Source organism: Mirounga leonina, unplaced genomic scaffold (genome assembly GCF_011800145.1).
Source record: "Mirounga leonina isolate KUSES-001 unplaced genomic scaffold, KU_Mleo_1.0 Mir_357, whole genome shotgun sequence".
Lineage (NCBI taxonomy): Eukaryota > Metazoa > Chordata > Mammalia > Carnivora > Phocidae > Mirounga > Mirounga leonina.
Genome location: NW_023270702.1, coordinates 742,262 through 754,667, shown reverse-complemented (window position 1 = coordinate 754,667; position 12,406 = coordinate 742,262). Strand labels below are relative to the sequence as shown.

At 35.7% G+C, this 12,406-nt stretch overlaps 1 pseudogene; it reads left to right on the top strand.

The window, feature by feature from the left end:
- The first annotated feature begins 8,422 nt into the window (after nucleotides 1-8,422).
- LOC118027007 lies at nucleotides 8,423-10,681 on the top strand (annotated as a pseudogene).
- Nucleotides 10,682-12,406: the final 1,725 nt, after the last annotated feature.

Here is a 12,406-nt window from a genome sequence, read left to right as displayed (position 1 = left end):
TGCAACAGGATTTGCTACTTTCGGCAGAATCCATTATCAAAGTGACTCTGTTGACTTTTATTGCTGGTGGCAGATTTTTGAAGTGTTTATTCAAATCTTTATAAAAACATTGTTATTTTTTCCTCTCCAGTCAAATAAAGGTAGATATCCTTTGACTTTCCTCCCTCCCCCTCTCCTCATTCTCCTTCTGCCATCTCCTTCTACTTAGACCCTCTATATACTTAGAGGTGTTTTTTTTTTTTTCTCACCAAAAAGCTTAATTTTTAACTGCATTTTTATAATAATAAAATCAGCACTTTTTCCATACCTGATACATTGTTGACAATTGAACAAGTAGGTATTAGCTTGGATGTGATTTATGATTATGTCGCATTCTCTACTGCCTTTAAAACATAGGGAACTCAGACCTGTCAGTGACATCAACTATTAGAAAATATTACTGTGGTGCTGATCCTTTAATGAGACAGTAAATAGAGTAAGTCTTTGATGTTATAAAGATGTACAAATCAAATTTCCTTTGTACATATTCAGCACAAGTTCAGATTTATGCCTTTAATAAAGCACAGCAGTGATCTGGTTGCATATCTGAGAACTGACAATGTGCAGTAGAATTTTCCCTGTGGGTGCCATTTGTCTGCAAGCCATAAAAGTAGAAGGCTACATGGTCCCAATAGAGTAAAAACATTTTCCAAAATCCTGCTGGGTAAGTCAACAGTGAAATGGACTTCTAATGAGGAACTGGGTAGTTAAAAACTCTGGAATCACTCGGTAATCATTTCTATCTGCAAACATTTGTTGTTGGCTAAGTACTATCATACTTCAAGAAATGGTAATATCTTTACTATTTGAATGAAATTTGGCTCCACTTATATTCTGGAATTCTATCTGGCAAAGACTTCCCACATAGCCCTTCTAATCAATGAACTATGCCTAGTACCTACATCTGTAGTACTACCAGTGGGATGTAAGGCCCCAAACTCCTCAAGGTAGATTATAAGCTCCTTTGTGATTTAGGTAAGTGTGGTTTTCTAGCTCTTTCTCTCATTCTGCCACGCTTCCCCACAATCACCCCCACTTCAGCACGCATACACATGCACACACCTTCTACTCCCCAGTCGTATGAGCTGTTGGTACTTATTGCATATATTCTTATATACACCTACTTTAGTTCTCAGCTTGAATAGCATTTCTTCCAGAAAGCCATCTCTCATAGGTTTAATTCCCTGAGAAGAATGATACAGAGATTATCCCACCAGGGGATTTTTAAGGAACTCTCAGGATCCATACCTGTGGGAATAAAAAGAAGAAAAGAAGATTGGACAGAAGTATAGCTGTGAAATTTCAACAGAAACCTGAGCTGACTCCAGGGGAAATTATGAAGCTGACCCATAAGTGCAGTCCCAAAGTGGGGAGAGAGGTTCAGGAATTTACACCCCATGTGAGTCAGGCACTGGGGGCAGAGTGCCCAAAGAAGGAAGAATAACCATGAGCGAGGGCACACTCATCAGTCAAGGCAGTATATGAAGGGAGCCTCGAGCTGCAGGTCTTCTGCCGGGAGGACTCTCAGCAATTGAGGGGATCAGTGATTCCTTCCGGAAAGGTGACCGGGACAGACGTCCCAACACCTACTATAGCCCACCTCTTGCTTCACTCTGATCCACTTCTTTGTAAAACCTGAAAATACTTCATATCAAAATTCACAAGATGCAACGACATCACTCTGTAGAGAGAACTGTATAGCCTTAAGCAAAGGAGCTAAGAATCCCTCACAAGAAGTGAGAAGAAAGTAATTTCAAAGAAAGAGAAGATATTAACAAAATGGAAAACAAATACACAATAGAGAGGGTCACAAGAAACTGAAAAGACTATCGAAATTAATAGGCTGATAGAGAAAGAGAGAAAGGTAGCCATTTTAGTCATGAAAAAGCATGGCATCATTATAGATTCCACAGACAAAAATTTTTAATTTGTATAAAATAAATTCTTAAGACATTTTAATGTTAAATTAATGAGGTCAGTAATGTAAAACTTTCCACCGCAAAAACTCCGGTCCAGATTGTCTCAGTGCTGTGTTCTACTAAACTTTTAAGGAAAGATCATTCTAATTGCACACAAGCTCTCCCAAAGTGTTGAAAAAGTGTTTTAATTCTCAACTGATTCAACTGATTTTAAGAATTAGTATTGCCTGGTCCCCACAATGTCAGTGAAAGAGAAGGAAGTTAGAGGCCAATCTTATAAATATAAATAGAAAACATTCTAAAGTATTAGCAACTCAGAAACAGCAATATATGAAAAGAATACTATATCATGCAAAGTTGGGTTTATATGCAAATTCCTGATTTGGTTTAACATTTAAAAATTAATTTAAGTTTGTTAAGTCAAATTACCAGCAGACATATAATGCAGAACTTCTAAACTAATTCAAGCAAATAAGAGAATTTTTAAAATCTTGATAAATCCAAGAAGACAGGAAAAGATGGAGGGAGGGGAAAGCACTGGAGAAAAAGAACACAAAATAAGATTGTAGAAATCATTTCAAATATAGCAGCAATCATTACACATACAAATGCACTAACTTGCCAGGTAAAACAGTTTGTCAGATTAGAAAAAAATAAGACCCAGAAGTACTAGCACATTATTTAAATACATGGAAGTAACAACAGTAAGAACTGAAAAATAAAAGGTGTTGCCACTGAGGAGCTGCATCAGGACAAAGGAGCAGCGGAGCTAGGACTTTTCTTCTGATTTAAAATTTTTAAATATTAGAAATCTATACGTCACTACTAGTATTTATCAAGAACTAGGTCTCATCTATTTCCAAATATTCCAATGATTTTTCTCATCTTAAAAGTTTGCTTAAAACTTTTTTGCGTATCTGATTTTTAATGAGTTTGAGTTTTGGTTCTTCTGTATTGGCTTGTAACCATGGAAACAAATTTTGTGCCAAGGAGTTTTAGAACAAGTAAAGTTAGATTCTAGCTCCCAGCAGTTTTTGAAATGAGATTGTCTGTGATGGATCGTTGTCTAAAAAATGAGCTTTCCTTATTTGCTGACCAGGATCATAGCATGTCAAAGACACCCAAAGAATTCTGGAATTTCTGAGACTCAAGCAAAAATAAGTCAAATGTCTCAGTTTAAGCCCAGTGGTAATCACCAAGGCTTACATTTGTGTGAGTGCCTATAAATTGATTGGTGTAGTGAAGTGCGTGTAAGAAACTTTCCAAGAAATAAGATCTAGAATGAGAATCTGAGCAGAGCAGGGATTATGTATAAAATATATAAACTTACCAGTAATTTTTCCTGAATTGTGTGGAATTGGTGTATATGTGTCAGAGGCACCAAATGATTTGAGGAATCAACTTTCATATTCTCTTTATTTAAGAAAAAAAAAAGTTCAGTGTTTCTATCAATAGAAAAGACATTAAAGATGAAAGAAGATAAACTATTTTAAACAATAATAAATAGTGAACACTTCTATAATGTTTGCTATATGCCATATCCTCCAATCTAAGTGATTTTTACACATTAATTCATTAAATCTTCACAACCTACGAGAGAGTTGCTAAAATTATACTCACTTCAGAAATGAGGACATGAGAGGGAGAGGTTAATAACTTTTCCAAAGTCATCCAGGTCAGAGGTAGAGCCAGGTTTGAACACAGACATATGGTTGCATCATTCGTGCTCTGAACCACTCGGAGAGAAAGATCACACATATAGATTATGGAAAGTTGGGAAAGTGGAGGAAAAAGTCACCCACGACCTCTTCATTCTTATGTAACTACTGCATATTGTATAGTTTCTTGACACCTTTTCGATATTCATGATTTTGTATCATGATTATTATGGGACATGTTCTGTACTTGGGCTTCATTAATTAACATACTGTAACCATTCTTTCCAGGTTTTTGAATAATCATTATAATATAATTTATGTCTTCATATTATCCAATCCTGCAGATAGAGTGATTCACTTAACTGCTCTATTATTGGACATTAGACTGCTCCACTATTTTCCTTTGTATGTGTATATAACCCTATCCACAGCATCTTCATGAACACGGCTTTTACCATGCTTCTAATTATTTCCTTAGGAAACATATCCAGAAGTGGAATGATCGAGTAATCAAGAGTGAGTTTTATAATCCACTTCTTTTCTTTAAAACATCTAAAATGCTTCTATTTTTCCCAAGCATTGTGTGGTTACTAGGTTGTGAGTCCTTAAAATTGGTCAAATACTAAACCCAACCCTTGCAATTGCTTCCTGTCAGTTACCTGTTACTCCTACCAGGGGCTAACAGATTAGAAACCCTAATTTGTAGCCTTATTAAAAATCACTAATCTTTCTTTTTTAAGCTGGCAACAATGTTATCTAGGTTCTTTATTTGGCACACAAAATTTTATACAGAAAACTACAATTTCTGCCAGCATAACAGAGTCCTTTTGTTTTGCCAAAGGAAGATTGAAACTGATGATTTTCATAGTTGAAGTAGATTCTATGGAGATGAAGTAGATTCATGGAGACGTTTCCTTCTAACAGCAGGATCGAGCAAAGCTGCCATGAAACCGTACCCATTGTAATTGTACTTGCTCTGCCCTAAAAGCTGACAAGTAAAGCTCCAGAGAGCTAAGCATTTCAACTTCTTTTTTTTTTTTTAAATGTGCTGAATTACTGAATCAACACAAACACACATAATAACCTTTTTGTTCTGGGTCCAGTATTTTGTAAAATTATAGAGAAGACAATTTTGGAACTGAAAAAGAACTTAAAAATATTCATCTGTTCAATTCCTTATTTTATAGATGAAGAACATGAGGCCCAGAAAGTTGAACATACCTTTTTTAGACATCACAGAGAATTAATGGCAAAGTCAGACTGGAACTGAATGTCCTCACTCCTACTTCCTCTGTCTCTACTTTTAAGATTTGAGAATTGGTACCAACGAAGTCCAGGAAGACCTAATTCTACAAAAAGTAGGGCCCTGCAATCATAGGAATCAGGCTCAATCTTATATCGAGAATGTATGATATTAAAAAAAATTTTCAGTAAATGCAGGTCAATAAACTTGTTGATGTATCTTGGTTATCACATGGTGAAGGGCATATGGCCATGATATTAATTAATTTAGGTCACAGAATTTATGATGATCACAATGACCCACTGTACAGTGAGATAATTGGTCTTCCTGAAATATGTAAGATAGAGCCTATGATGAAAGGATTTTTAAGTAATTATTATATTCCCAAAAGAATAATTCACTAACATAGGCATAGGCTGAATCTCAATTTTTAATTACTACAAGTTAGGCAATATTATTACAGGTGAAGAGCTGTCTGAAAGTTTAGAGAGGCTGCACCATTGCCAGACAACAGTGCTACTGAGAGTAGTCTTTAAACCAGTAACATCAGCTTCACCTGGGAGCTTGTTAAAAACACAGAATCAGCCTCACCTAAGCCCATCTGCAAATAGAGTCCAAGGATCTGTGTTTTAACAAGCTCTCCAGGTGATTCCTATGCATGTTAAATTTTAAGAAGCATCGTTCTAATAGCAACATTCTCAACCTTTTTGCACATGGAGATGGCATGGGGAACTTTTAAAAATAGTTATGCCTGAGTCCCATTCCAGATAGCCTTCAGCCTACCCAGCTCCCCTAAGGTTTAGAATAGGGGTATCCAAAGTGAGTGAATACAATACAACCATTAGAATATAGACATAAATATCAGAACTTCTATTTTTATTTCTTTTAAATTTCGATGTTTTAAGATTTATTTTTGCTTGTGCTTACGCTCTTCATAGCATTAATATAGTAACACATGCATAAAATTTATAAATATTATTATAAATACAGATGATGCCTTTCTTTAATTATCATACTTCATAACATGAACTTGAGTGTGCATGAAAATCACCTGGGAAGCTTATTAAACTACAGATTCCCGGGGCCTACCTGCCAGAGATAAATTCAGTTAGCCCGAGTTTGTGCCCAGGCATCTACACTACAAGACATACCCCAGATGATTCTTACATAAATGCTCCATAGACCACTGTTTAAGAAACATTCATTTAGAACCACATCCTATTTCAGTTACAGCAAAAATAGAGCTGTCTGGGAAGGCAGAACACCCATTCAGGACCTCCAAGGGTGGTAGTACCTCAGGGGGATAATCATGGTCAAAGGCACAAACCTCATCTATGAAGAACAGTAGCACACTCTCATCAGTTTCCTGGGGCTAACCCTGGTTACAAAGACAGCTGTGTAATCATGAATATCAATGGATAGCTTTATAACGAGAAATATAACTTTTAGTCAGACCATGGTGGACCTTATTGGTTGGTACTGCAGTATGGTACTGTAGAAAACCAATGGAATGTAAAATTATAATAATAAATTTGCTTCTTTAGCCTAGAATCAGAGTAAGGAGAAATAATTATAACGTAAAGTTTTAAGAGTTGTTGCCCTCAAAATATGACACATGGTATACTGCCAAAAGGAGAGGAAGAATTAGACCAAATATAAATCTAAATGATATAAACACACCAATTTAAAGATAAATATTGTCAAGTTGTGCTAAACAAACCAACTGTAGGTTTCCTACAAGAAATATACTTACAAATATGTTAAGAGTAAAAAGATATAAAAAGAGGTACATGTTAACAGTAATCAAAAGAAAGCTGGAGTGGCTATATTAATACCTGATTATATATTTTGGATATTAACCCCTTATCTAATATGTGATTTGCAAATGTTTTCCCCTATTTTGTAAGTTGCCTTTTCTTTGGTCATTTTGTTTTGTTTTGGTTGATTGGTTTTTTACTGTGCATAGCTTTGTAGTTTGATGTAGTCCCATATGTTGTTGTTGTTTTAAGATTAATAATATTGGTAAATCCTTAACTAGTCTTATCAAAAAAGAGAGACAGGTTGGGGGTATGACAAAAATTTAAATATCTAGAATTGAAGAGGAGACATCACTACAGAAGCTAGAGAAATCAAAAAGATAATAAGGGAATATTATAAACAGCTATATACCAATAAATTTGACAACTTAAGTGAAATAAACAAATACCTTGAAAATTACCAGCTGCCAACGCTTTCTCAAGAAGAAATAGACAACTTGAATAGCTCTATAGCTATTGAAGAAAATAATTGTGTACTTACAAATCTTTCCACAAAGAAAACTCAGGGCTTAGATGGCTTCACTGGGGAACACTACCAACACTTAAGGAAGAAAAAAAAAAATCCCAATTCTACACAAAATGCTCCAGAAAATAGAGAAGAAAACACTTCACAAAACATTTCACAAGGCCATCATTATCCTATAGCCAAAATAGACAAAAATATGGCAAGAAAGAAAACTATTAATATATCTCTCATGGATACAGATACATAAATCCTTAAGATTTTAGCAAACCAAATTCATGCATAATACATCCTGACAAAGAGTGATTTATTTCAGGGATACAAGATTGTTTTAATATACATATTCAAAAATCAAATATTCATCATATAATCAGACTAAAAAAAAGACTCATATGAACATCTCAATAGATGCAGAAAAGGCACATTTCAAAATTCAATATCCATTGATAATAAAAAACTTAAAACAAACTAGGAACAGAAGAAATTCTCCTCAACTTGATAAAAAGCATTTGTGTAAACCTATAGCCAATACCATACCCAAAGGTAGAAAACTGAACGCTTCTCTCTCTAAGATTGAGAATGAGGCAAGGATGTCTACATCATCACTTCTACTAAACATTGTATTAGATGTCCTAACAAGAGCATTACATCAAGAAAAAGAAATAAAAGGCATACAGATTGGAAAGGAAGATAACATGATTGTCCGAGAGGAAAATTCTAAGTGATTTACGAAAATATCTTAAAGTTTAATATCTGAGTTAGCAAGATCACAGGATACATAGTTAACACAAATATCTGTTATAGTTCTATTTGTTAGCAATGAACAACTAGAAATTTAAATATCTCATTTATAATAATATCAAAAACTTCAAATATTAGGGATACAGCTAACAGAATGTGTGTAAGACCTGTACTCCGAAAAATTCCAAAACATTGCTGAGAGAAATTTGCAAACACTAAAGCGCCTGGGTGGCTCAGTAGGTTAAGTGTCCAACTCCTGGTTTCAGCTCAGGTCGTGAGCTCGGGGTCGTGAGATTGAGCACCACGTTGGGCCCCATGCTCATCACAGAATCTGCTTGAGATTCCCCCTCTCCCTCTTCCTCTGTCCCTCTTGCTCATGTTTTCTCTCTCTGTCTCTAAAATAAATGAATGATGGGCATTAAAGAGGGCACATGATGTGATGAGCACTTGGTGTTGTATGTTGTACGTATGATGAATTATTTAACTCTACATCTGAAACCAATGATGGCTAATTGAATTTAAATTAAAAAATTTAAAAATAATATAAAATAAATGGGAGAAATAAATCATGCTCATGAATCAGAAGTTTGTATTTTTAAGATGTCAATTCTCCTCCAAATCCATCTGTAGATTCCCTGCAGTCTTTATCTAAATCCCAACAGATTTTAGCAGAAATTATCAAACCGATTCTGGAATTTATATGTAAATTCAAAGGATCAAAAATAGCTAAAATAATATTGTAAAGATGAATAAGATTGGGGGACTTACACCACCTGATTATAAAACTTAATATAAACCCAGAGTTAATCAAGAGTGTGATATTGACATAAATACAGATGAACAAATTTAACGTAATAGAGAATCAAGAAGTAGACATAGACACATGTATAGTAAATTGATTTCCAAGGTAGAGGTTAGGGTAATTCAGTAGAGAATAATTATATTTCAGCAAATGATGTTGGGACCCTGTATTGCTATATGCAATAAAATGAACCTGTATCTTTTTCTCACACCATACACATACTACTCAAAGCAGATTATAGATGTAAACATAATGGATAAAATTTTAAAACTGCTAAAATAAAATATAGGAAAAATCTGTGTGAACTTGAAGAAGTAACAGATTTATTTGATGAAATATAACAAGTATGAAATATTTTTAAATGATAACTAATATTAAATTAAACATATTTACTCTTCAAAAAACTCCGTTAAGAAGATAAAAGACAAACCAGAGTAGGAGGAAACATTTGCAAAACCTGTATCTGATAAAGAGCTTGTATTCTGAACATATGCAGAATACTTAACAGTTGATAATAGGAAGATAGACAACCCAATTTTTAAAAGCAAAAAATGCAAACAGAAACTCCATCAAATAAGCACATTATAAGATGTTAGCCCCATGATTTATTAGGGAAATGCAAATGAAGACCACAATTACATATCCGTACACACCCAACCCAATAGCTAAAATTTCAAAGAATGACAATTCCAAGTCTGGGCAAGGATGAGCACCAACTGACTCTCACATATCACTAGTTAGAAGGAAAAATGATATAACTACTTGGGAAAACAGTCCAACAGTTTCATATTAAATTAAATACACACAGCCTTTCTCCACGGGCATCGGCACCCCTGCGTGCTCCTCCTTCCTGGCCATGGCCTTCACGTTGGCGGCCTTCTGCTACATGCTGGCGCTGCTGCTCACCCCCACGTTCATCTTCATTGCCATCTGGCACATTGTAGCATTTGATGAACAGTAGACTGATTACAAGAATCCTACAGACCAATGTAATACCCTGAATCCTCTTGTACTTCCAGAGTACCTCATCCATGCTTTCTTCTGTGTCATGTTTCTTTGTGCAGCAGAGTGGCATATGCCGGGTCTCAATATGCCCTCCTTGGTGTATCATATTCGGAGGTGTATGAGTAGACCAGGGATGAGTGGACCAGGACTCTATGACCCTACAGACATCATGAATGCAGACATTTTAGCGTATTGTCAGAAAGAAGGCTGGTGCAAATTAGCTTTTTATCTTCTAGCATTTTTTTACTGCCTGTATGGCATGATCTTGATCTATGTTTTGGTGAGCTCTCAGAACAACACACAGAATTGGTCCAAAGTGCATGCAAAAAGCCACCGAATGAAGGGATTCTATCCAGCAAGATCCTGTTTCCAAGAGTAGCCTATGGAATCTGATCAGTTACTTTAAAAAGATGGCTCCTTATTTTTTAAATGTTTCCACATTTTTTGCTTGTGGAAAGATTGTTTTCCTATGTTATACTCGGATAAAGAATTTAAAGGGAATTATGTATAAGTTAATATAAAATGATGACCTCTGGTGTTGACGGGTTTGAACTTGCACTCCTTAAGAAACAGCCATAATCCCTTGAATGATTGCATTAATTATTGACTATCCTTAGTCCACTGGAAGCTTATGTTATATATAAGGACTTGTAGGGCTCATTTTGGCTTTATTGAAATGCCATCTAATTATAAATTAGCTGTAGATATCAGGTGCTTCTGATGAACTGAAAATATATATCTGCCTTGTGGGAAACTTCCTAGGTTTCCTCATTTATCATGTATGTGATTATATATGGACACATTTACAAAATAAGAAGAGTGGGATTTTTTTCCCCTTCAACTTGATATTATCCCTGTATATTGCATGAATGAGAGATTTCCCATATTTCCATCAGCGTAATATACTTGCTTTAATTCTTAAGCGTAAGTGAACATGATATAAAAATATAGGCTGAATTACTTGTGAAGAATGCATTTAAAGCTATTTTAAATGTGTTTTAATTTGTAAGATACCACTTATTAAGAAATTGGTTATTATACTTAACTGTTCTAATCTGGTGGTAAAGGTATTCTTAAGAATTTGCAAGTACTGGGGCGCCTGGGTGGCTCAGTTGGTTAAGCGACTGCCTTCGGCTCAGGTCATGATTCTGGAGTCCCGGGATCGAGTCCCGCATCGGGCTCCCTGCTCGGCAGGGAGTCTGCTTCTCCCTCTGGCCCTCCCCCCTCTCATGTGCTCTCTCTCATTCTCTCTCTCTCAAATAAATAAATAAAATCTTTAAAAAAAAAAAAAGAATTTGCAAGTACTTTAGATTTTCAAAACTGAATGAGAGAGGACATTGTATAACCGTCCTGCTATTCCTTTAGTGCAATACAATAAAACTCTGAAATTTAAAAAATAAATAAATAAATAGGAGCACCTAGGTAGCTCAGTCATTAAGCGTCTGCCTTCGGCTCAGGTCATGGTTCCAGGATCCTGGGATCAAGCCCCACATCAGGCTCCCTGCTCCCCTGGAAGCCTGCTTCTCCCTCTCCCACTCCCCCTGCTTGTGTTCCCTCTCTCGATGTCTCTTTCTCTGTCAAATAAATAAACGAAATCTTTAAAAATAAATTAAAAATAAATAAATAAATAAATACATACATACATACATACTTACTATATGACCCAAAAATGTCACTCCTGGGGGTTTCCTCTCCCCCTCCCCCCAAGAAAACCCATGCATGTATACCAAGACTTATTATGAATATTCATACTAATTTTATTCATAATAGCAAACACTGGAAATAACCCAAATTCCTCAGACAGTGATGGCGAAGCAAACTGTGCTGTATCTATACAATAGATTACTACTCAGAAAGGAAAAGGAATTACTTACACAGGCAGCAGCATGGATGAATCTGAAAAGCATTTCGCATGCTAAATAAAAGAAGGGAGAGTAAAAGACCATTTGAGTCAATTCATGTAAAATTCTAAGAAATGATCAAACTATAGTGACAGGGAGTAGATCCTGGGTTGCCAGGCCCGGGACTAGGGAAGAGCTTGACTATAAGAGGCACAGAGGAATTTGTTGAGGTGATGCAAATGTGTTATACTTGGACTTGGTGGTGGTTCCACATTAGGATACATTCATCAAAACTCATCAAATGATACACGTAAAATGGGTGAACTTTATCACATGTAGATTATACTTTGGTACAGTTTAAAAGAACAAATCTTAAAAAAAAAAAAAAGGTAGGCATGAGACCCTGGCTATTTCATTTGTTCCTTCCTTCTGGCCACAGGGATTGTTTTGTGGACTGTACATTTGATCTGTGACAAATGAGTATCAGTCCTTTGCCTTTTGTAGTTCTCTTTCTTCAAGTTATTTAACCAGTCAGATGTAAGCCTGGAGCTGATTCTAGCCCTCTTGCCACCATGACAGTGAGACACCCAGAGAAGGAATCTGTACTCTGCGCTTTCACACTGAAATCCTTGTCATCACCCCTTGTAATCTGACATACGTATCAGCGCTCCACTTTATAGATAAGAAAACGGAGGGCTTGAAAGTTTCGTTTTCCCAAAGTCACACAACCAGCAAATGGCAAAGCAGTGCCCTGGATCTATATGATGCCAAATCTCAAGCTCATAACTATTACTCAAAGGAAAAAAGAACACAACAAAGACCTGTAAGTTCAGATTTTTCCATATGCCATTGAAAAATGTGACATTGTGGCAGCAAAG